The sequence below is a fragment of the Columba livia genome, chromosome 19 (genome assembly GCF_036013475.1).
Source record: "Columba livia isolate bColLiv1 breed racing homer chromosome 19, bColLiv1.pat.W.v2, whole genome shotgun sequence".
Taxonomy (NCBI): Eukaryota; Metazoa; Chordata; class Aves; order Columbiformes; family Columbidae; genus Columba; species Columba livia.
The window spans coordinates 6,481,631-6,506,711 of NC_088620.1; the positions used below are offsets into that span (position 1 = coordinate 6,481,631).

At 42.4% G+C, this 25,081-nt stretch overlaps 1 long non-coding RNA gene across 1 annotated transcript in view; it reads right to left on the bottom strand.

Annotated features, from left to right (window-relative positions):
• Positions 1–3,865: 3,865 nt before the first annotated feature.
• The window catches only part of LOC110358557 (uncharacterized), a 36,999-nt gene continuing 15,783 nt past the window's right edge, over positions 3,866–25,081 (bottom strand). Inside the window, exon 2 of the long non-coding RNA XR_002413132.2 lies at positions 3,866–4,946. This is a non-coding gene — a long non-coding RNA (uncharacterized LOC110358557). The remainder of the gene's footprint in view (positions 4,947–25,081) is intronic.

Genomic DNA, 25,081 nt, shown 5'->3' on the forward strand with positions numbered 1-25,081 from the left:
GTGCCTTTTTATGGCACTGGAGTCACTCACTACCTCCCGTTTGCTGAGATAGTCCAGTACCTCAATGCTGGGTGAAGCTGCTGTCTCTGCTACCATAATAATAGTTCCTCTATTCCTGCACCCAGATCTGAACACAACCCAACGTCCCTCCTGCCCAGACGCTGCTCATGATGCAGTGACATGGTCCCAGCACTTCCACATCCTTTTGCCTGTCGCTGTGACTTGACTTGCCATTGAAGGAGAAGAATTCTCCCCTGGTTTTCCCTCCCCAGCTTCTCTGTTCTGCACACAGCGAGCAGGTCCCGACGGCATCTGAATTGCCTGGCTGAGTCCTGTACGAGTCCCTCCTCCTTGCTGAACTGCCATGGTAAATCAGGATTAAACTACAGTCTCTGCCGCACCGTAAAACCTTGAGCTCTTTAGCACCAGTTGAGAGGCAACACCACTCCCAGCCTCATCAGGAATGGATTCTTTTTACAAATATTCACTGACCGTAACTGTCCCCATCGCTTCTGTTCCCTACACTTATGCTGCATCCAGCCAGCACTGTATTCTGAGGACAAGTGATGCTAGTGGGTTTAAAAAAAAAAAAAAAGAAAATAGACAACAGTCCATAAATCTAGTTCTCCTGCCTGATCATTGCTTCCTTCCATCTCCCTCTGGCATTGTCGGAAAGTGGCTCTTGGAACAACCTCTTAAAAATGTATCAGCAAGAAGAAGGGAAATTGTTCTCAGTGACAACAATACCGTACACATATTTGTATATTTATTCTGAAGATCAAATTGATAACAACAGGTCTCTTCATGCCTGCTGATTTATCTGCTGAACAGGTATCTATGCCGTATGCACCGCATGGCTATAACTGTCATGGCTGATATAGGGATAAGATGAATAACCTCTACAGATTTCAGGTACAAGTAGGAAAATGTAATCATAACTCACTTTAGAACCAAGTGATACATATTTATACTTTGCCTATCACAGGCTAGCAAGCCTTTCCCTTTTATTTTGCATTCATGGACCTGTGATGCACATCAATCTTTTTTTCAGTTTGTTAATATTGTTGTCACTCAACTGAAATTTATCATCACATGACTTATGATTAGGAGGCAGTTTCATCTGAGGAACATTCTCTTAATTTACCACATTCAAATTTCCTTTCCTGGCTTGGCTCTGTATCGCAGACACCAACACCTTTCCTTGGTTCAAACCTTTGCTGCTTTTTTCCTCCCAAATGAAAAGCAGTAAAATGTTCTAACTATTTATAACCTGAACAAAAAGTCAAAGTAGCAAAAGAAAATAGATATAAACTCTTAATTAGCCCCAAAGGACTTAGTGAATGGGCTCGAACACCCATTTCTTTTGGGATATGTGGCCTTGAGGGACCCCCGCTTTGGATCACAGAATCATTTGGGTTGGAAGAGACCCTCAAAATCATCTTTCCCCATTGCAAAATAGAGCAGAAATTACTAAGCACAGCAGCCCTGTGCAAAGGCAGTCAGAAAAGCAGCTTTGCCTACTTTGCGGCAGGTTTTTTAGGGTTTTAAAGGCCTCCCGCTCTTCTAGTCTCACCACACTCCTCTGGATTTTAGGCTGCCATTGGGATGTAGCTCCATCACTGCAGCCACACTGGCTGGTTTGGGCTCTCTGTACCTCAGTGCATTTGGGGACACAGGTGACCCTGAGCAGGGCCACCTCATCTGGGCAGGTGAGACCATTTCTACTGCTCCAGACCCAGCAAGGGTGGTCCTGGCCATTGCAGAAAAGTCTCCACCACCAAACTTCACTGAGGGAAGAATTTAACTTTTCTTTCCCTTCAATCTTTTTTTAAAAGATCATAAATATTTATGAAGAACCTGTCAGTCATTTTTAGGGTTTCTGACTGAGTGTGTCACAAGAGAAGGGCTTTTATGAGAATTTATAGTAAATTGCAGTAAATTGTATTCCTGTCAGGGAGCAGAGAGGAGTTACGTGGTGTCAGGGGAAAGCGAGCAATCTCCAGAGTACAGTGGCAATGCTACAGGGTGAATCTGTCCCTGCCCTGGGGGTAACTGTGATGCTTCTGCACTTCTCAAGTGTCACTTCAGTCCTCAAACTTCAGCCAGGCACAGTCAGGAGAAACTCCTCCTTCTTGGACAGAAATCAGAGCAAAGCACCCTAATCTAGCAGGTCAATTGCTTTACATGATTTCTCCATGGCTAGATACTGCCTCTACACAAAAGCGCAGCACGCACCGATGCCAGATGTTATATCCAACTCTAACATTCCTTTAAGCTGCATCCCAACAGGAAAGCAGTCCTGAATTCTCACACCAGCAGGACTTGGAGGTTTTAAGGGATGTAAAAGCGGGCTTGAGACATCAGTGTAACAACAAGCATTAAAGAGACACCTTTCCTTCAATAAAACAAATCAAGACAAAGCCAGAGCATGTTACAGGAGTACATTATTGCAACTATCTGTTGTAAAAGCAACAGCAGGAGACAGAGGCTGCTGTAACAACACACTTCACCAAAACATGCTGAAACATGCTTGTCCAAACAGAAGTTCTTTGTCCTCAAAAGAAATCAAGGTTTCAACAATACCTCCTCAAAAGCTACACCCAATAGAGTCCTTGCACCAAGTTAATCTCCCATCACATTGTCACCTCCAGAAAACAAAAGCAGGACAGTAACATCACTTACCCTGGTATTATAACCAAAGACACTCTCCCATATGAGCTACATCGCTGTTGTACTAAAGCATAAACTACTCTTTCTCGCTGTCTTTCAGTGCCTCAATCCTAGCAACTTTAAAACAAATGAAAAAGTCAAGTACAACATTTTTTAAACCTGCCACAATTTCATCTGATTTTGTTACTTATCATTAGGACTACAGAAAATTAAGGGGAAAACTGATGACACCCCAACACTGAAGCAAACCCTCCATGGATCACAGCACATTAACCCAAAAACACTTGATTGCATTATCCTACCAGTTCCAGAACCATGCTATTATTCTTTGGCTGATTCTATCACTTTATATTTTGCTCATTAAAGTGGGGGAAGAATGTCAAGATCACATTTTTCCCAACAAGGAAGAAGTGTGAAGACGGGAAGTGCTTTTGCATTAATTGAATCAGGATGGCAGTGCGAGCAGCTTTGAGCCCCATAAATCTAGACAGGCTCTTGTCAGATAAAGTATCAATGCTCTTTATCAAACTTTGTCTATAGATTTATAGAGTGCTCAGACCACAGATCTGTAGTTCCTCAATGTAATCACTTCAGCATTTGCTAGCTATGCTACCAACCTCTATGTGAAATAATGGAATTTATTGACAGAGAAGCAGGCACTGCAATTTTGCTGTTGTTTAGAAAAATTGCCCATCAATGAGGTGTCGGTGGAGAAAGACAAAAGATATTACAGTAAGATGACTATCTCCTGACTCCTGTTGAATTGGTAGATGAGTCATTAGCTTCCATAGAGGGAAAAGGGTGGCCACCCTTCCGTAGAACTGCTCTGTTTTTTCCTTACAAATTGTACTGCTCCAAGAAAATAAAAAAACCCCTCAAACCCCCAAACCTAGACTTGTTCCAGTCTACTGAATTACTTCAGTCACAGTTTACAAGCCAGAAGTCTGGGTTTTGTCAGTGTTGTTTTGGTTAAGCTATCACAATATTTAATCTCTTAATAATACAGGTCTGTCTTTGCACAATTACCCTTCACATCTCACTGTCTATTAAAGTGTGCAACTACCACTGATCACATTAGGTAAATGTGTATTATTCTTCCTCTCAACATTAAGGGATAGAGAGTGAGTTTGGGAAAGACTGTTAAAGTAAGGCTGAATAGAATGAATATATATATATATATATATATATATATATATATTTTTTTTTTGTACTGCTGTAAGTCCTCTGACTTCTTGTTTGCTTTTAGGAAGGAAACAGAGGAATCTTGCCAGGAATTCTTAACAAAACAGGGTTTACATTTACTGCAGGGAGTGAGAATACACATTCATGTGGGCATCAATTTATAATGCTCTGTGTGTCTTGAAGCATCCTTTTCAGAGATGGCTGCATGAGTTGGCACAAGGTCTAACGCTTTGTGAGCAGGACTTCTGAGGCTTGCTGTGATAAAAGTCTGGGACTGTGAGCGTTTCTCCCATTGGCTTCAGATAACCTTGATTTCAACAATTAGTACGACCTCCCTTTGTATTGACTGTCCTCTAAGAGTGCTCAAACTGTCTTAAAAAAATCTTCCCTTAAAAGACTCCTATTTTCCACCTGCCAACAACTGAAAATATTTTATGATTGAACGATAGTTAGAGCCCAAGCCAGATGATGAGCCCCCCCCAGAACACACCGATGCTTCTGTTGAAAAGTCCTAATCACGTCATCAGCAGATAACGATGCGACTTGTCTCCCACTGGGTTCTATTAATCCTGCTTTCCCCAGCATGCTTTGATGCCCATTACTGCTCCAACTGCTACTGCAAGGTGCTCGAAACAGATCCATGGACTGCAGGCTCTGCTGCCGTATTAACACCTTGGGACTCCAGACAAGAATCTTGTTCCTTTATTTCCAAAAAATACAGACTTGAACTGAAAGGAATACCTGGTTAAATAGACACACCATGTCCCTCATTCTCCCTTGACATTGACTGTGAGACGGTGTCACTCGCTCATTAAATGCCACTTCATTCTGGTACCAAAGCACTTTGTGGGAGATGCAGAGGTGGGAATGAGTTCATTCTTCTGTGCTGCAGCAGCTCAGTCCCCAAATGAAATCAGGGCTCTGTTGCTCTAGGCAAGATACACATGCTTAGAAATCCTGCTTGGCCTCCAGCACACACCGTTCAAGCAAACGAAGGAGAGGTAGAAGGAGAGGCAGAAATCCTGAAGAACGCAGGGACTTGCCTCAGGCTGCAGAGAAGGTCAGTGGCAGAGGCAGAGTCCAAGGAGCTTGACCTAAGAAATAATCAGGAATGAAGTATAAGCAGTCTCAAGTCTGTATCTCTGGGCTAGGATGAATTCCTTACTTTGATGTGACATTTTAAATTGCACCAAACTCCCAGCCTTCTCACCATACCTTGGTGACCCTTAGGGAACTGCTTTACACGCAGTAAAGGACAGTCCAAGCAATGGAGACAGGCTGAGAAATAAAATACTAGAATGAAGCATCATGGTTTCCTAGTATCAGCAAAAAAACCCCAAAGTCCAGCCCAGCCACACGCAAGACATTCAGTCAGAAACAATAAATAGCAACGAGGACCATTGCATAACGCTGTCATGTAGCGAGACAGGTACATAACACAGAGGGGACTAATTTTAGGCAGAAATCTCCTGTTGGAAGAGAATGACTGGCTTGTAACATACCCCTGCTACATGAACATTTCCCAGTTGTGAGTTCATTTGGAAGTATGCTCTTCAAATCCTGTCCTGGCACCATAGAATATCAGGCTTAAAAAGACATTGTGCAGTCAGGGACAGGAGCACTGCTCAGCATCTCACAAGGAAAGCCTGTTCTCACAAGGTTTAGAGTCAAACTGAATAAACCCAAGGTTCAAGGAATTTCCATGCAATCAAACTCCCTGTATGTAAGGATGATGCACATCCTACATCCCACCTGAAGCTGATTCAGAGGTAGTGTCCTCTTGCAACCCTGGTGCAAGGCTCAGGAGAAAGTTTGCAAGGTGGGGAAGCAATGCTCACAATCTTGACCAAAGAAAGCGGACAGGGCTAAAATTCAGAAGAGCAAGCCGCAAGTTAAATAATATTTTAAAAGGTAGGTTAATTACTGAAAGTTAGACTGACCCTTCCATACTAAGCCACAAGCTGTTGTTAGCATCATAGTATCTTACACAGTGCACACCAAGTAGACTTGATCTCCTGATCAATAGGGAGGACATGGATTAAAGCAGAGTTATTTCCATTAAAAATAAAAAATAAAAAAGGACATGACTACCAGGGGGATTGGATGGCTCAGGGGTCTGTTAATAGCGTAGAGCGTTGTTCACATTTCAAGGTCTCTGGTCTGATTACAGACCAGGTCAATAGGGAGAATGAAAGCCATTGCATTTAATGGCTGGTTAGTGATAGATGTGAAATGAATTGATGGTCTCAATCCAGTTCAGAGCAGACTCCATGAAAATGCCTTAACCTGCCTAGCAATTTATTTTTTTTTTTATAGAAATGCAGAGATCTGAGAAAGGAATAAACTAAGATTAAAGTACCAAGCTGACGCATCTTTTATCCATTCCAGCCTCTGCTCCGCAATTTCTCCCAGGTCTAGCAAATCACCTGGTTCCTCACAGTCTCAGTTCTCTCTATGTAAAACAGAGATGACAGTTGTCCACCTTTTATTAAGGCATGAAGATGAACACCTTAAGGTAGAGGTCAGGAAGCTGTAGGCTCAGGTAGCCTTTCCATTCCAACGGGATCCATGTACCCCTGTGCCTGCAGAGATCTCCTGTTTGCCTGGGGGTCAAACAGCAGAACGATGTTCCTAGATGCTGCTTCAGAAAGCCTCAGTCCTCAAGGCCATCAATCAGTCACCCTTCACAAGTGCTAAATTCATTTAAGGGAAGGAAAAATAAAAAGTAGAGCAAAGAAAGAACTAGATTTCATAATAGGGGAAGACTGTGAGTGGGAGTCTGCCTTTGAAGCGCCTACAAGAGAATCTAATCAAGGCATTTACTATAAACAGAAAAAAATCGATCACAGAACATTTTTAACATTTAAAACATGTCTCTGTTTGGACAGCTGAGACATCCCATTACTGCGAATGACACAGCTGGATCAAGGGTCTACACAATTTGAGAGAGCTGTAAATCATCCCCAGACCTTTGGGCATGCAAACATTTACAGAATTGCTTTAAATTATTTGTAAATAATGGGACAAATTCATCCCTGGGCACAGAATAGCTATCTGCCACAAGCTTCAGCAGGAATCGCATCGTCTCACTCCAAGGCTGAGCTGGGCAGGTAGACACATAGGGCTGAAGAGCTTGGAAATGACCTTGCACACTCACCCAGTGTGATGAAGCGATGGGCAGTGGGAGATGTAAAAACTCACATTTAAAAGGTGTAAAGGCAAGTGGGGGCAAGCAAGAATCTTTTGTATATTTTTACACCCTTTCGAGACACTTGTCTAGAGCATTGATGAGCCAAAAGCAAAGATAACAGTGGGGAATAATTTATGGGCTGATAAGTAAGGGTGAGCGTGAGGGCATATAGGAGTGGGATTCCACTAACACTGGCGGCCTCTTTGTTCACTGAGAAACAACCTCTTGTCGTGCTGGAAGCAGCTGGTGCCTCCCATGCTCCCTAGTAGTTGACAGCTCCTTGGTTAGCATCGTTTAAATGATAACAAATGATAACAAACAAAACACTGGGTCTTGGATACTGCTGGCAAGCAGCTCTCACAGTATTTTCTATGCAAGGTCAGTGTCATTAACTGAGTCTCCCCTGGCAAGATGATGGGCCTTGACCAATATCATCCACCAGGACATGCGGGGAGTGAACCCAGGTCTCTTGGACACTCTGCTGATTGGGCCACCCCCTGGTGGTCTTCTGAAATAAAAGCAATAACTGGGGGCTAGATTACCTCCTGCAGGTGAAAGGATCCGGATCTCAGGAGCTACTTACTATCTCTCAGCTCATGCAGAAAAAACAAAGTCAGTGGCAGTGTGCTCAACAAGCAGGGATGCATCAGCATCGAGGACCTCTCAGATCTCCAGTGGGAGAGAATTAAAAACAAACAAACCCCCACCAAACCCACCACATGGGCTGTGGCTTGATAACAGCTGGGACTGAGGCAAAGCCTGTACTTTTTGAAGACACTGTCTACATGACATCTAAACACACTCAACACGAGGCAATATCAAGGCCCTTGCATTCTTGACCACATCTTGACGTTTGAAATTAGAGCTTTTAATAGCAGTATGTTATAATGCAAAACAAAATGGAATCAATGGGGTTACTGACACGTTACAGTGGTATCAGGGCAGGAGCCCTCCTGCCTGGCTCAGTACTGCTGGTAGAAGTTGGTGTCTCCAGACACAACAGTCCCATCAGCAGTAAGTCAGTGGGCTGCTTCTCATGTCCAGGGCTGTTGATCTCAACAGAAGCTGTGCTAAGGACAGCCCTATTAAAGAGGATTTGAATAAAGGGCTGATTTGTAAATACATATGACCCCAGTCTCATTTGTAACGTAAGGAACATGCGCTCTCTCACCTCTCTGCTAAACTTTACAAAGGCCATTTGCTGTGATACATTAGCCTCTGAATTCTAAATGGATTTTCCTAGAACATTTCCTACAGACTTCCTATTGAAACTAAATAGAACTATCCATGTTGGATTACTTTATAAAACCTCCCTAGAATTTCTTGCTGATGCTTTATAGACAATGCTTGCAAGCAGAAAGGAGAATAAAGAATTCCTGAATTCCCCCCTCTGTGTCCCTATGGCTGCTGCCAAAGATGGAGCCAGCTTTCCCTCTGTGAGGAGCCCATGGAATTTCTGACTCAGAGATGTCTCAGAACATCTGTAAAGAGCATTTATTGATTTATACTTGCCCGTTTGGAAAAGCCAACTCAAAAGTTGATATTAAATAATGAAAAAGTTTTTCCCTTTTTTATTTCGTACAAGTATTAAAGGGGCCATATTCTAGCCTAATTGACATCCCAAGCAATCCTATTGAATCTCCAGGAGATTGCATTAAGGAAGCACAAATCAGCAGAGAATTTGGCCTGCTGTATTTACCTTCTGGTTGAAATCAATACAAAATATCACATCTCCTGATTTTTTTTTTCCTTCAAGTGCAGAGGCTAAACCCCACATGATAAATTACACACAGACTTAGCACTAAAAATTCCAGAACCTGAAAGGTTGATAGGTAGCCACACTGCAGTGTCCAAAGTTCCATTCTGCACCAAAATATTAGCTTACGTAGTATCCTAAGTTGAAAAGCACAGGATTACACAGACCAAAGGAAACAGGCCTTAGAACCAGTCTCTCCTGGGACAGGAAACAGAGAGATAACCTGCACTGGCACTGTATGGGCTGCTCCTGTCGGCTGGGCAGGTGAAGAATTCCTCTTCATAGCAACACTAACCATTTATTATTTAAGGACTAACTTCCTTGGCAATAGGCTGTCTGAACAAAACACATACAATGCAATCCACAGTTATCTCAGCTCTTGGTCCAAAGAAATTCTGGGAAACACTTCAAATTAGCATTATGTTCATTTGGGAATTTAAAAATAAAATGGAAAGGGTGTATCTCTTTCCACGGTTCCAAAAGAGAAATACAGCATCGTCTGATGAGGCAGCTTTGTAACACTTTCTCCCCAAGCTCTTTCATTCTCATTTCACCAGTGACTGGTACAAATATGGTGATGGAGAAGGAAGGCAACGACCTGCCAGGACAGCTCACCCTGCCTTGAATTCATCCCCTTCTTTCCTAGCAGGGTCACCAGCACCTTCCCTACCAGCTGTTCATGTGCACCCTATCAGATAACACCACAGTTATTTTTAACTTGTGCCTAGGGATATGTTTTGTGAGAGAAGAAACAAACAACCCCCCCCACACACCAGAAACCAACAGAAAACACACACCAGAAAAAGGAAAATAAATACATTTAAATAGATTTTTAAAGAAATCCTCCTTTCGCAGTAACAGTGAAAAAAACAAAACGAAATGAAACATGACTCAGTTCTGTCCAGGGAAACCACACCACATGTTTCTTGCCACAGGGGATCGGCTTGTCAATGCACAGCACAATAAGTTTGTTAGTATAAATGCTAGACACATTTATGCTGGTGGAAAAAATCTTACTTGCCCACATGCAAGGATCTGTGCCACAGATGCCCTTATTGAATATCCAAACCAGCCATTCCTGCCGGCTGCTGGTCCCAGTCTGGCAGAGGAACAGCCGTTGGAGTGAGATCCCTGTACATGAACCAGCACGGCTCAGTTGAAGCTGAAAGAGGGATACTCCTGCAAACAAGCATCTGACTTCATTTACAAAGCTGGCGAGCTGGTCCTTTGTGTTCACACAATCTAAACGACATACGCTTCAAGAAACAACAAACTGTGGATTAGTCTGACTGCTCCCCTCTAAGAACACCAGCACAGACCACATTAGGCTTGTGCCATACTTGTGATGGACCAATGGACACATCATTTGATGGGTGGAAATGAAGGTCAGTGGGGTGTGATGCCTCTTCAGTGGGTGATGTAAGAAAAGCATCATTTACAGCAGAGCCTCTAAACAGATGGTTGGCAAGAGGGCATAAAGTGACTTGGAGTGTTCACAAAGGGAAGCGGGATCATATGGTGAAGCTGTAATCGTTATTAATTATCTATTACCAGATTAGAGGTACATTAGTGACCTGCACCACTTATCCAGTGCACTAAACCATGCAAAGGTTTTCATAACATAATAAGGTTAAAACAATAATGAAACAGTACAAGAACATGACAAACCGTAGCACAGCACTGTCAGCATTAGTTGGACTCCTGGAAGAGTGCTTGAGCTGAATAACACCAGTTCCCATGGAAGTGAGTCAGGTTATATTATGTAGATGGGGAGTGGATACCATACAAATAATTGCTCACAGACTTACCTAACATTTTCCTCAGGTGATGGCTCAGGGTTATGTGAATGAAACCAGAGTTAACCAAACTCCTCTGAACAATCTTGTTAATTTATGTGGCTGAACTCAAGCTGCAGAACTTGCTAAAGCAGGAGGTCATTGAAACAGATAGTGAACTAGAATAAAATGAGAGGGACTGGCCCTTGAGCGAAACTTCATCACTTCAGCAGCTTAAGAAGTGGGGTTTTTTTGTCTTTTGCTGTATTCCTTCATAAGGATTTGCTGAAAAGGTGATGGAGAAAAGTGGTTGAGTCCAACCACTAAGTTACATAGCTGAGTTTTGCATGGGATGCAAGCTTGGCCATCAGCTCCCACTTCAGCAAAGGCTGCCTCTGGGCTTACCTTGTTCTCATTAGGAAACACCACCTTGCTTTTCCTCCACACTGCTCAGGAGGAAGCTTTCAAACAACTGCTGAAGCATTTGTTATTAGCACTGTTGGGCTCCTGCCCAGAGATCCCCATCATCATCCAGGAACATGGTTGTGGTGTGCTGCACACACACAAATCTCAGTTCTACCTCCAAATTGCTGATGCTCACGAGCAACTTCACCGACATCTTGTGAATCACCTCCCCAGTGCTGTTCCTACCTTGGAAGAGCAGGGCCATTAGGGAGCCCTAAATGTGTTTGAAAACAGCAGACTGCAATCCCTGACACATTAATGAATCTCTCTAATGAGGTCTCCCAGTGACTGAAAGGAGCAACCCCCCACACCCCACCTCTCTTCCTGACACATGCAGGTATGATGTGCACAGTCACAGGTGTCCAGGGGAGAAAGCATTTCCAAAAAGATCATTTATAACCTCAGACAGCTGGCACCAGCTGCACGTCAAACAGCAGTGTGGTCTTAGACAAAGATTATGATACCATTGGAGAAAAAGATGCTTTTGTTTTTTAAGGTCTTAAACTTGTTTTAAGCCAAAATTAAAAAAAAAAAAAAAATAAAGGAAGATCAATAAATCTTCAATTCTATTCAGCTGGGACAGATGGGAAAGATATTAAATATTTGGGCATCTGGCCAAATGTACATTTAAAGCAAAAATTGATGCTAGTGAAATAACCTTCTGTCCTTTTAAAAACCCTCTACAAGTTGATTATTATCCACCAAAGGAAAAAAAAAAAAAAAAAAAAAAGGAAATAAAGGAAATCTAGCTCAGAAATGCATTAACAGATCACTCTGAGTAACAACCCAGCAGAGTATATGGCACAAAACACAAACCTTATTTAGAAGGCATTTGGTTGGGGTTGATAATGCACAGTATCACCAGAGACCAGCACAGTCTGCTCTGCTGTAGCTCAAATGTCTTCCACCTCATGCTGATTTACTGTACAATTAAGACAATGTCTATGAGATCTAAAGCAAGTACCTACATCCAGGGGTTTACTCCTAGATCTAGTTATTATCATGCCAGCACGTGAAGTATCTCTTTCCAAGCCCTGCTGATAGTCCCTGACAAAAGGCACAATCCTGCAAAGTGCTGAGGATGCTCCATTCCCACTGGATCCACCAGAGGATGAAGGTGCTTCTGCATTGCAGGAGGTGTCCAAAGGCACACTCAGAGCTCAGCATCTGCTCCAAAGCACATTTCCATTCTGAATTAAGAGCAAGCATTTATTTTTCTTTTCCTTTTCTTATGAGTGAATCAAATAAATGGACTGAGAGTTATTTCTCCCCTGAATATTTGTTGTGCTTTTGAAAGATACCGCTGGCAGACTGATTGCTCCAGAATATTTATTTAATTTACTTACTCATTGTTTAAATTTATGCTGCGTGTTCATTCACTATTCTCTAGGTACACAGACAAGGAAAATATATACATTTCCTTTTTGAAATATACTGTGTCACAGATGTAGGCAAGCAAGAATAATGGGGAGGTGGAAAGTATGCTGAAAGGAAAGGCTGGGACATAAGCACAGCAATGCTGGGATCTTCTTGTTCCTTGGCAAATAGGGTCAATATAAGATGACCTGCCATCACATCTGGGGAAAGAGAAGCACAGAGTAGGGCTGAATTTTGCAACTGTTATAAAAGGTGGGTACAAATCAAAAGCAGTTGCAAAAATATTGACTCTGTAGCATAATTAAGTACATAGACGTTTAAATTCCATGCTTGTGCCAATCATTGATTGCTAAGAAAAAAAGAAAGTAAAGTTTAGACATCTAAATCCTCCTCCCCCAAACAAAAAGAAACCCTCAAAAAACAGCCTTTCAAGCCAACTGCATTTAAATCTCTAGTAAATTTTCTTTTTTCTCCCCTAGATAAAATTAGCAACGCACTTATTGATTTTTATGTAGCTGGAAACGTATAGGTAAAGCTAAAAGTAGGGTAAATAAAGCATGATGGAGTCTCAGCATTAGATAAAAGAAAGTGCTTGTAAATGGAGAAGTCCATGAGCAGAACAGAAACTGTGAAGGGTTCAGGCAAGAGGCCAGGGAGCCGATTGCATGCCATAAGTTACTATTTGTGTTGAAAATATCCAAGAATTGACTGAGTATAAGCTTTCTCAAGCAAGACCTTTCGCCAAGATCCATACAGTTATGATCATCCCATAATATTTATATTGCAGGAATTTCCCTAAGTATTATCCTGCCTTGTCTTTGCAGGCAGAGCACATGATGCACATGGGCAGTTTAAGCAAATTGGTTAACAGGGGTGATGTGATGTAATGTTGTTGGTTTAAGTGATCTTTGATCAACAGCATTCATGACAACAGCTGAGTTTGTTTGTCCTTAATGCCAGGAGGTATTTTACCGCTTCAGTAGTTTTAAAACTAGGGGACTGAGCCCAGGAAAATCAATATGAAAGTGAAAATCTTCCAGGTTCTTAGTGGAACTTAAAAAGGTGGGATGCAAAAATGGTTAAAAGCTCAACAAGAGCTGAGATTCCTGCATGATCACCTATTCCTTCTTCATGTGATAGGGTCACCTCTCTCTCCTCTTACCCTTGGTTTACCCACTTTCAAAGCTGATTTAAGAAATGAGATGACCTGCACCAGTGCTGTTGCATTGGGCTCATCATACCTAGGGTGAGATTCAATATCTGAATTAGTTAGGCCAAAAAACATACAGAGATTTAAAGATCTGCGTCACCAACATCCACCAAAAGCAACAACTACAATATGTAACAAATCAAGCCTTAAAACTATATTGACATTTATGTATATGTATGTATACTTAAAAATATAAAGTATCTTCATCAAAACTGACAGAAGGAGAGAGCTGACTGTAGCAGATAGTTCTCACGGATCAATGTTACTTTGACCTTCGTGTGTCATGTTTTTGATGCTGTTACATTTTTTTGCAGAATCAGACAAGCTCATACTTCTGCAAAGGAATTTACTGTATCTCAGTGATACAGACTGCATAGCGTTTAACCTTCCCAGCCTGAGTTTAAATGGGGTTGTGCATGCACGTGTCTTTCTGCGTTGCTGAGCTAATTTCTACTTCTCCAAACAGTTTCATAAGTACAGGGCAGATCTTGCATGGAATGGACTGCAGAGTCAGTACACAAAGGGCAGCACAAACCATAATGCATAGAAATTTAGTAAGTGATCAGTTGAAAACATAACATTAGATTAACATAGTGAAATAAACCCCACTGTTCTTACATTAAACAAGGCATCCAAGAGCAGGGATATATGACCTATTGTTTTCATTGCTATTACAGGATACAAGAACACAGGACCATATATCCAGATTTTAAGAGACAAAGCTGAGTGTGTCACTTTTCTGCTCTCCCTTATCTACTTTTTCTACACCTCTTGGGATACAGACTGTGCCCAGATATGACTACATTGAGATTGGTCCATTTTGGGGCTGGTAGTGGCTATTGCCGTGCTAATAGTTGTTAGCACCATGAATAATGCAACAAACTCAAGCAGCAAGCTGCAATGTGGCCCGAAACCTGCATTTCTGCCCTCACTCTGCTGCAGACCCACCAGGTGATACTGGGCACCACTTGTCCAGATGCCTCAGTTTCCACTTCTGCGAGGAAGAGATAGCAGTGCCAACCAGCACACCTTAAATACTTTGAGGTGTAAATATTAAGAGCTTTGAGATGTGAAATTTGTATGGTAGACTGCAATATTATTCACTAACTAGACATAATCAGCAAGAAGGATGACTCAGATATGGCTCTTATTGCTCCAGAGCAATAAAAAAATATCTTCCACAATAAATTTTAAAAATTAGTTTGTGTCATTTCTGAGTTATTGGAAAAGTAACTTGGCTTGTCCTGTTCTTATAAATAAAATGCTATCAAATTATCACAAACAGCATGAAATGTGATGTTCAGAGACAATCCATAGTGAGGGGGTCTTCTTGTGTTCAGGGAGTTTTCTATGTGGTCCTACCGCAATTCACCTGTGAATTGAACCATCTGCAATTAACTTAGTCCTGCTAGCAACCAATAGCTATTAAATTCACCCGTCAAAAGCATTTCCTTATGTAGAGTATCAAGTGTTTAATCTCAGACCTGAACAACAGCACCAGAAGGTTTTATTTTTCAAATCAAGTCACACTGTATAAGTGTCAAAAGAAAGATTTTAAAAATAAGGTTTGAAGACTATCGGGAGAAATTGGAGTGTTCCAGGTACAAATAGAGAACACGGTGTGTCTGTCACACGGCTAGTAGCAGAGAGAAATGTAATCTGCAGGAGCAGCACCGATTTCTCTTTATTTTCACTTCTCTCAAAGGGCACTTTTCATCTGCAGTTCCCAGCCTGGTGGGTGGCAGCTGTCACACAGGTTCAGAACCCAGACCCAAAAATAATCCATGCCACTCCAATTCCACCCTGCAGGACCTGGGCTTACTTAAGAGGTGGCAGGTGATGCCACCTGGCTCAAAACAATTTACATCCATGTGAGGAGGAATAATAAAAACAAGACAAAACACAAAAACCCAACATCCCCATAATGAGATCTGCATGTGCCAGGGCCAGGCAGCTCCGACTTGGGCTGTCCCATATGAGACTTTGCACAAGTTGTTGTATGTCTGCACAGGAGGGACAGTCCCAGGAGCCCGGGTAGCCTGTGGCATTGCCCCAAAGCTACCATCATGCCTATGGCATTGCAAATGCTGATCAGTTCTGCTCCTGGGCATTTAAATATGTTCATTCATTCCCTCTATCTTATTTATTGTTTCCTCTCATAGACAAGAGGACAGATTTATGCCCAGGAAGGTCACCCAAAGATGCTGGGTTTGATTCTTCTCACCAGGTCAGATTTTCAATAAACCATCCTCCATCACGCTGTGCATCCCTACCCATCCTTAGTCTAAAAAGTGATGGAAAAGGCGGCTGGTCACCCTGCGGTCCCGAGCCTCATGCCAGCTCTCCCCATTGCTTTACAGAGGTCATGGCAGGTTCTGCTCCCTCCAAGGGCCAGGGTGGGGATGGCATTTTGTCCTGAAAGCTGAGCATGACTTTCAAGTTGAAGCTACTGTTTGGTTTGTAGGACAGAAATAGGACTGTGGATATTAACTGCTAGCAAATAATTGTCTGATACAATAAAGCTGAACATCACCTGCTCCCTCTGCAAACTTTTCTTTTTTCCTTGTGGTGTTGAAAATAGGCTTTTCTCCCCTATTTCTGACAGTGCATCAGGGAAAACTAAAGATTTGTTGTCTCAAGGTGGATACCAGGATCCATTTGCATCTTCTGTGGGGAATGGGGTGCAAGAGGCTGCAGATCAAATTGAATTAGCAGACCCTCTAATTCTGAATTTCCAGTTTATTTGCTGTGCAGTCAGGGCAAGAACATAAGGGGAACAAAATAAAACTTGAGGTTTCTGCTCAACAGTATTTGGTAGTAGATTACCTATGGTAATGTGCATAATTTTCAATCCCTTATCTGTCTTCCCCAGACAGGTGACCCAGAGTTATTAAAACTGTTTATACCATTAAGCACTGGGCTGGGATTATAGTCCAAGTGACTGCACAACGCTATGTGAAATTCAGATCCCCTGAGCACCCGCTAATCAAGTTCACATGGGCTGATCTTCCATCTCCAATTCTGGCTAATCTTGGATTTGATTTAAAAAAAAGCAGGTAGACTCCTCCAATACCTTCACAGCTTAATCCGCGTATGCAAAGACCATCAAAAGCAAGTACAGACTGCGAGAGAAGAGGAAATATCGCTATGAGAGAGAGCCAGGGCAGGCAGCGAGACAGCACAAACCCATTTCACCGCTGCCGTGCAAAATGTTTTTAGTGACATGGAACTAAACTAGAGGAAGGAAAACATGCAAATGCACCTGAGTGGAGGAAAAATGCTCTTTTCAAACAGAGCAGAGCAGCAAGACATGTCAGCATGTGCCATTTTGTGTGCCTGGTTTATCAGTTGGAGGTCAGGCAAAGCAGGCAAATAGCGCTTATCAGCAGAGATTCATTAATGTCTTTTCACTGCTGCAACAGACGCTCCCCAGCACTCAGGATTGTCCCTGTATCCCGCAGGAGGCAAATATTTGCAGTGTGGGATGAGAGGTTTGCTTAGAGCAGAGCGTGCTGTGGCATCAGCACCGCTCAAAAACATCCCCAATCCCCCTCTGGTGCCATTTGTCCCCAGGGACAGGGGAAGGAAAGCCATTATGTCCACTATAACCCATCGAGCGAGGGATGTGACTAAAGACTTGCAGAGATGTAAGGCCAAGAGTGAGGAACATACTGAATGGCTCCTTATTTAGGCAGCTAAACGTCATCCTTTTCCTCCTTTTACAACCAAGTACACCATCTTTGGACAATAAACAGCCCAAAATGCTTATAACCCCCTTAAGCAATGACACAGTTGGTGGACACCCCTGGTTTAGGGACCACAAAAAACAGTTTGAACAGCTCCAGGCACTGTGGCCCTGGTCACTCAGCAGTGGAGCAGTGAAGAGTTTGCACCACCTGGCCCACCTTACCAACAGAAATGTTCTCCTTCTATGGGATAGCCAGCTCTGCTTAGGAATAAATCCCTAAATTAGCATCTCTCTTCCCTCTATTTCACACATAGATTAAGTTAAAACAAAACAAACCTAATACTTTTACTATAGTAATATACCAACATATAAAATATAACAGGGCAATGATATTTGTGAAAAATTCTGTATTTAATCATCAATGAAATGCCAACAAACATTGTATTTCCAGAAATTCCTGGGTATTCCAGTTCAGACCTATTGTTTATGGCTGAACGTTGGTGCCCTCCACTCACACTGGGATGATTCTTTCTCTTTGAGAAGTTTAGCTGAAACTAACAAAGCTACTCAAGATATGAGGTGCTTCTCAGAGCAATGATACCAGAATAATAACACCAAGCCTGCTACTTAGAACCACTGATATGAGCAGGTGTTCTTAAAGAGTAGTGTTTAATCAAAGATATAATGAAAAGAAATGAGGTCTGACCCCTTGCGATGAAAAATAACTTGATTTGAATGCTGATGGCTGAGCAACAAGAAGAGCTCTGTACTGGGAGCCACCTCCATGAACAGATTCACCCCCTTTTCCCCATTGCCACTGGGGAGCCAAAGCCACCTCCTGCCCTGGGAAGTGACTGAGGAACAAAAAGTGGCCAGAAATAAAAGGAGAAGAGACTGCAGCAAATCTGAATGAGCTCAGAGCAGCCTCAAACGTAGCTGGGAAACAGAACAGTGGAGCACTGTGAGCAGAGATCACACCTGATCCTCCATACATGGTGCAGACATGGTGGGACCTGCAGCTTGCAGGGCTCCTGTGCTTGGTGTTTAGCTCCTCAGCACCAAGCAACACTAGGTGCACATGGGGTTAATCTCCTGTCACCTCCTACACAGGCCCTACCTCTGGTAAGAGATAACATCAAGGAGAGAGACCTGCATCCTGAACAGGCTCTTGCCCTGGCCATGGCATAATCAACCTCCTTTTGAAGCCCAAGGGGCCACCATGGGCTCTTACTGAGCCCAAGACATGGCTGAGGAAAGAAGCTGTTTCTGAGAAGGTATCAGCTCACGGCAGATGAAACTGGTGAAGTACCCACAACTGTCACAGATGGTTTCTTTGTAATATAAAGAGTCTTCGCCTCAACAGAGATAGCTGCAGTTATGCTAAGGATGGCTGCACTCCAGGTGCTTTGGTCTATGCTCAAAATGAGTCATCTACCACACCGCGTAAACAAATTCCTTCATAACTGCTATGGGAAAAAAAATAACAACAAAAATAACCTATGCTATTCCTCCGGAGCAGCCACTGCCTGAACTGCCCAACATTTCACCCCTGGTCTGAGCTCTTGCTTCCATGCACAAGGAGATGGGGCGAAGCTGGCCTCTGTCTCCCCCCAGCAATATTATGATCCTCTAACTTAAAACATTCCTGAAGAACAGCCCTGGGGTTCCTCCCTTCCCCTGCATGACTGTCCCCTCCATAGAATCATTTTTGCTGGAAGACACAGGGGGTCTTTCAGGAGCAGATGAGCCAAGCACAGATGTGCAGAGGGAAGGGATGTTGGCTAAATAAAGAGATGCGCAATGCTTAGCTGAAGATGGACACATATGAGAGAGATTCTCTTCCCCTTCCTTGTTTCTGCAGTTAAATAAATAAAACCTTGTTCTTGCCCTAGGCATGTTTCTGCTGGATGTTCAGCTGAAACCTTCTCAGCAATTCACTTAACAGTTGTGAGTATGATAATAACAATAATAAAAACAAACACACACCACACAGGATTTTGCAGGACCTCATAGCTGGTTGCTCCAAATATCTGAAATGCCATCACACTTTCTTGCTTGGTTTATCAGGATGGGCAAGTTGGAAAGAACTGGCTTATTTCATTCCTATTCTCTTACTTATTTGACATTGTTTTGATTAGAAAAGAGAAGCTATTGGCACTGGGTATAATAGCTTTTATACCTCTCCTCAGTGTCAATATTAGATGCAGAGTTCTGCTCGCCTACCAGCACAAATTACTCCAACTCACTGGAAAGAAAAAAAAAAAAAAGCCATTTGGGTAGAAATATTACTCACTTCAAAGTTATTTTTATGGATATTGAAGAAATCATCTGTGCTGTAATCCCCCAGCCTACAAAGACTCCTAGTCTGAAACAGCTAGAGAACATCTAGCCTACAGTCAAGGTGGTATATCTAGTTTCTCCTTGAAGGATCCAGATGTTCATATTTCTTAAAAAATAAATTATAGCTCTGAGCCTTATTGTTCTAAAACAAGTTGCAAAAACGTGACAGAGATCCTGCAAAGTGCCCTGGGACAGGCTGCAAGATCCGCTTCATTCATTTGGGGGATGATGAATGTTCTGAAGGTGAACACCCATTCTCTATCCTCTCTCCAGCCCTGCCAGGTAGTGCTCTTGTGGTTCTGCAACACAAGAGCTTGTTGAGCCACGTGTGTCCCAGAAACTGGCAGGGGGCCTGGGAAGAAGAGGAATTTTTATGTGGACTTGGCCAGAGGTGAATGTGAGAAACCACATACTTAGCAGGGCACCAGCTAAGGAAGTCCAAGATGTTCATCTGAATACTACTTTCATCATCCCCATGAACTAGGAGATGGCCTAAGGATGAACTCTGGTTAACTCAACATAAACACAGTCCACTGGTCACTGCTCTGAGCAGAAGCAAATTTCATATCGTAGTGGACAGAGTTTCAAAGTTTGCAGTACTGTGAATCACAGAACAGTCTGGGTTGGAAGGGACAATCAAAGCTAATCCAGTGCCACCCCTGCCATGAGCAGGGACATCTTCACCAGCTCAGGTTGCTCAGAGCCCCGTCCAGCCTGGCCTGGGATGTCTCCAGGGATGGTTCATCCACCACCTCTCTGGCCAACCTGGGCCAGGCTCTCACCACACTCATTGTAAAAAATTTTACATCTTTACATTACAATACTGTGGCTGGTGCCAACATCATGACTGTGACATGAAAAGCCCAGGACAACTCACACATCAGATCTTGTATATTTCAGCATTATCCTGAGAGACAGCTCTTTGTGCATCCACAGCACACGCTTGTTATTTATCACATCACGCTCAGAAAATGCGCTACCCATTGCCCCATGCATGCTGATTTTAATGGGCTGTGTGCTTCATTTGCTCACTTTGAGCTTACCAGGGCTGACATTTTCATAGCTACATCGGAAACACCAGATCTGGCAGGATACATTTCATTCTTCATAAACTGTAAATGCTGACGCTGTCTCCATCTAGTCTTTGAGCGATGAGGTGGCAGCTGTGAAGCAGATGAATGAAGTCGTGTATTCACCGAGGTACACCCTCATTTTTTCCAACGTGGTCTCTCTCCCCATGTGTCGTTCTGAAAGCAAGAAGTGTCGCTGCTTCTCCTGGGCTGTCAGTTTAAAATCTCACTTGTGTAGGTGCTCAAACACAGGTGACAAGAGGGAGCTCCCCTTTCCCAGCTCACGCAGCACCATGGCACCAACAGAGCTGTGCTGGCGAGGGTGCGGATCGGAGGCGATCAAAGCCTCGCAGTGCTTCAAAGCGTTAAGATTTACCAGTGATGGCAACGGGGAAGAGTCCTAAAAATAATGGTGTGGAAAGGGCCACGTTACCTTGTTACACACTGTGCGGGGAACAGACTAGTTTTTAAAAGCAATTTGCATAATTTAGCTTCTCCGCTCTTAGAACAGCAAATTAACAGTTCATTTTATGACTCTACCAATCAACACCTATAGCCCATTAAATTTAACAACAAACTTGCCTTATGAAGGAGGTTGCAGCTGAGTCTTTCAACAAGCCCTCCTTATCAGTTATTCCTCCCCCTGAATTGTGTTTCTTTGTTTTATAAACTATGATTTCTATTTTCTCATTAGGAAGCATGATGTTAAATTAATTCCAGGTGTTAATTTACACATTGCGTGCACAATTCAGAACTTAGTTTTACTGGTGTCAGACACTAACCTTACTATGTCTTCAGTTCTCCAGAACACATCCGGAGCAACCCTGTGCTGCTCTCGCTTAGTGCAATGCAAGGCCCAGCTAAATCCACCCTGCACGCTGACGATGCAGATTAAAAATAAAATAAAACAACACTATCTCCTCTAACCCCATTCTGTCCCCAGTTAATGCAGTGTAATTTGAAAGCAACTTCACAGAATGGAGAAAAAAATACTCAGGGTGTATGTTGAATATAACCAGAGGCAAAAATTGGCACAAGGACTGAAAATATGCAACTTATTTTAAAGGCTCATTTTCAGGATCAGCTTTTGAACATGTGGTCATCTCAGTAAACAGACAAGCATGCTGCTAATTGAAGGGAATACTGCGCCCCATGGCTTCATTTGCAAAGCTATTTGGAATGAATTATCAATATTTTATAAATACGTTAAGGTGGTAATAAAAGATGCATGATGTAGTGTGTAGGTAGGAAGCCCTTCTGAAAGGAAATGAAGAAATTATAGATAACCTTGACATGTTGAAGTTATGCCGCTGGAATTGTTAAGGAGAAGGGCTTTTACGATGTTTCAAGGTAGGGAAGTGATAAGTATTCTTTAAAGGAACAATGCCGCTTTAAGCTTGAAATCTAGTTTGCCAGTAGGGAAATGTTCCTATCATCTCTTAGACTGACACATTTCACCCATGAGCTTTTGATAGGCATGTTTGCACTGCACTCCCCATTTCATCCAGACATAACTAATTACTCTTGTGCTTCTTGCAAAACACATCCAAAAGCATTTGGACAAATTCTGCTTATTCCAAAGACTAGACAGAGTGACAGTAATGGCACAACACAGCACACACTTGTACTAATGGGCAATAGTGAAAACTCCTGTTTCCCAGTGTTGTTCTCAGAAAATGGGAAAGAGTATAATGCCTGTGGAGCAGAGTAGATCTACACTGGGTTCTTGTGTACTACATGGAAACCCGTGCAGTTTGGGCTCTCTGGCTTTCACATTTGAATTCTTGCTGTGTTTGCTATAAAACCCTTTACAGCCATAACCTCTACCCGTAACCTCCAGAGACTGAAAAGAGACTGAATCACCCCCAAAAGTTACAGGTCAAAAGGTCACACTGAAGCTTGAGTTAAGAGGAGCTGTGGAATAAAGATGGTGACTGCCCAGCCACCCATGTGCAAGGAGGGATAGAGTCAGGGGTGGATTTTTGGGATGCTTTAATGCAGATTTCTTGGAGGTGGGAAGGGTTTAAGTCAGGATTGGGCATCCACCACCTCTCTGGGCAACCTGAGCCAGTATTTCACCACCCTCATTGTAAAAAATTTCTTCCTCATGTCTAGCCTGAATCTCCTCTTTTTAGTTTAAAACCATGCTCTTATGCTCCCCAGTGTTACCTTTGAAATTTATGTCTTACACCACATTTTTTCCAAAGGAAGAGGCTCAATTTGTAGATGTGTCCTGCTATCAAAATGATGCAAAGGGCACCCTTCTACCATCCACAAGTGAGCGTGGATTTGCTTGAACCCAAGCCTAGCTACACACACTCCAAAACAGCAAATCCAGCGTGGATGGGGATTAGAACTTGAAAGCACGTTAGAGCTTCCCTGAATTGTGAGTCTTACTGCCAAAGACTTCTGTAAACAGCTTCAGCTTTTATCCTTCCATCCTTTGAACATCCATCGTGGCGTGTTTGACCTGTACGTTCTCCAAAGAGGTGCTGTGCCTGGTGAGAGCCTCCGTTGGCACAAGCGCATGCAGCCAAATCTGAGCCAAACTGCTGAATTTTATGACTTGAATAGCAGAACAGTCACATTATTTGCTGAATATCACATATACGTATGTATACCACACAAAGTACAAAGCTGTGCTTCCTCCTTCTAATTAATGAGATCTCCTAGCCCAAGGGAACACTAGAAGTTGGTATCCTTGCCGTGTGGCCAGGCATATTTAAAAGTAAATCAGCTAATGTAACACCCTTACAAAAGCTAAATCCTGAGGTGTAGTTCCTTCTCTCTCCCCCTTAATTGTATTATCCTTAAAGGAAACTAAATCTGATGGAGTATCATTTATAGCCACCCAAAACAGAGGCAGCACCCTACACTAAAAGAGTTATTCATGGCAGAATCACAGTGGAGAACAATAGATGAAATGGATGAAAAATGATTTTTTTTTTTTTTTTATAAGATTTAGCAATTCTCTATTTCCAAACTTTCTGTATTTTTTTTTCCACAAAACCAAAAAATACCTATCAAAACATTTCATTAATATTTAATTATTAAAAAAAAAGGAACAAATACATTTCCTCCTTTTGAAAAACAAAGAAGAATCAAACCCTGCTTTTTTAACCTACTCCAGCAAAAAATAATCTCCTCCTCACGTAAAATCATAGGCTCCGGCTACATGAATAAAACACTGTTCGCATTATAGAACAGATGATGCAAACAAGCACAATTAAGTAACTTTGTATCAAGCAGCAGGGGGCTGTGGTAAATACACACTCGCCAATTTCTAACAGTGCTCATGTTTAAACATTTCACAGGTCTCTGAGCCCCCAGTTTTAATTTAAACAAATACACACTTTGGTGTATGTAGATAAACAAAATGAGAACAATAGCTCCCAGTCTGACAGGGCCCAAATGTGAGAGAGTCTATACTAAATAGAAGAATTATTTATGTAGATAAATAAGCCTGGTTGGATTCCTTCTCTTCATGCAGATAACTCTACCCACCACTCTTTTTTAAAAATGTTTTAGTTCTGAAGTAAACAATTCTGAAGGAAAAATGGCAGAGACATTGATTGTACATTGTAATTTTGGGACTAAAATGACTGACATCTCTAAAAAATGAGGGATGTGTCTGAAGTATGTTCCCCATAATTATTTTTCAGCATCCTTGAGGCAGTGATCTCTTTTTCTAAGCACAGGGAGAAAAGACTGAACCACAGTTGCCACTCTGCAGCTATTACTGGCAAACAGTGACTTTTAAAAAGCTGTTGTGTGTTGGGCACCCTTCCAGCAAGGTGGCTGGAATTATACATCTCCCTCATTGGATTTCTCATTTGATTTTACTTATTTTTTAAGTCCCTAAACACATTGCTAGAAGATGCCCTCTGCGCAACAAACTGACCTGAATCTGAGATGCAAGAATGAAATGGCACCATCTCACATACCCTCCTCCGCGAAGCTGGGATAATGCTGACCAGGTATTAAGCTCATGCAAAACACACCCTGAGTGATTAGAAATTGAGTCGCTGAACCAGGAAAAGCGCTGAGGAGCAGAACAGGCAGATCAGAGCCAAAACCAAAGCAAAACCCACCACAACTAAATAAACACTAAAAATTTTAAAAAAAGATTAAAAAATATCCCAAAACTAAAATCCTCTAAAATTGTGCAAGACAGCTTTTCAATGTTGCAGAATTTGCCTGTCTATATATAGAGCCATAATGAGATCATTCACATGTCTATACAAACACAGCAGAATATAAGCAATTCCCTCCTAGAGGCAGACATCAGACGAGGTTCCCACCATACTGGTTGTGGTATAAACATATATTTTATATTATCCTCTCCCCCCAAAGCTTGT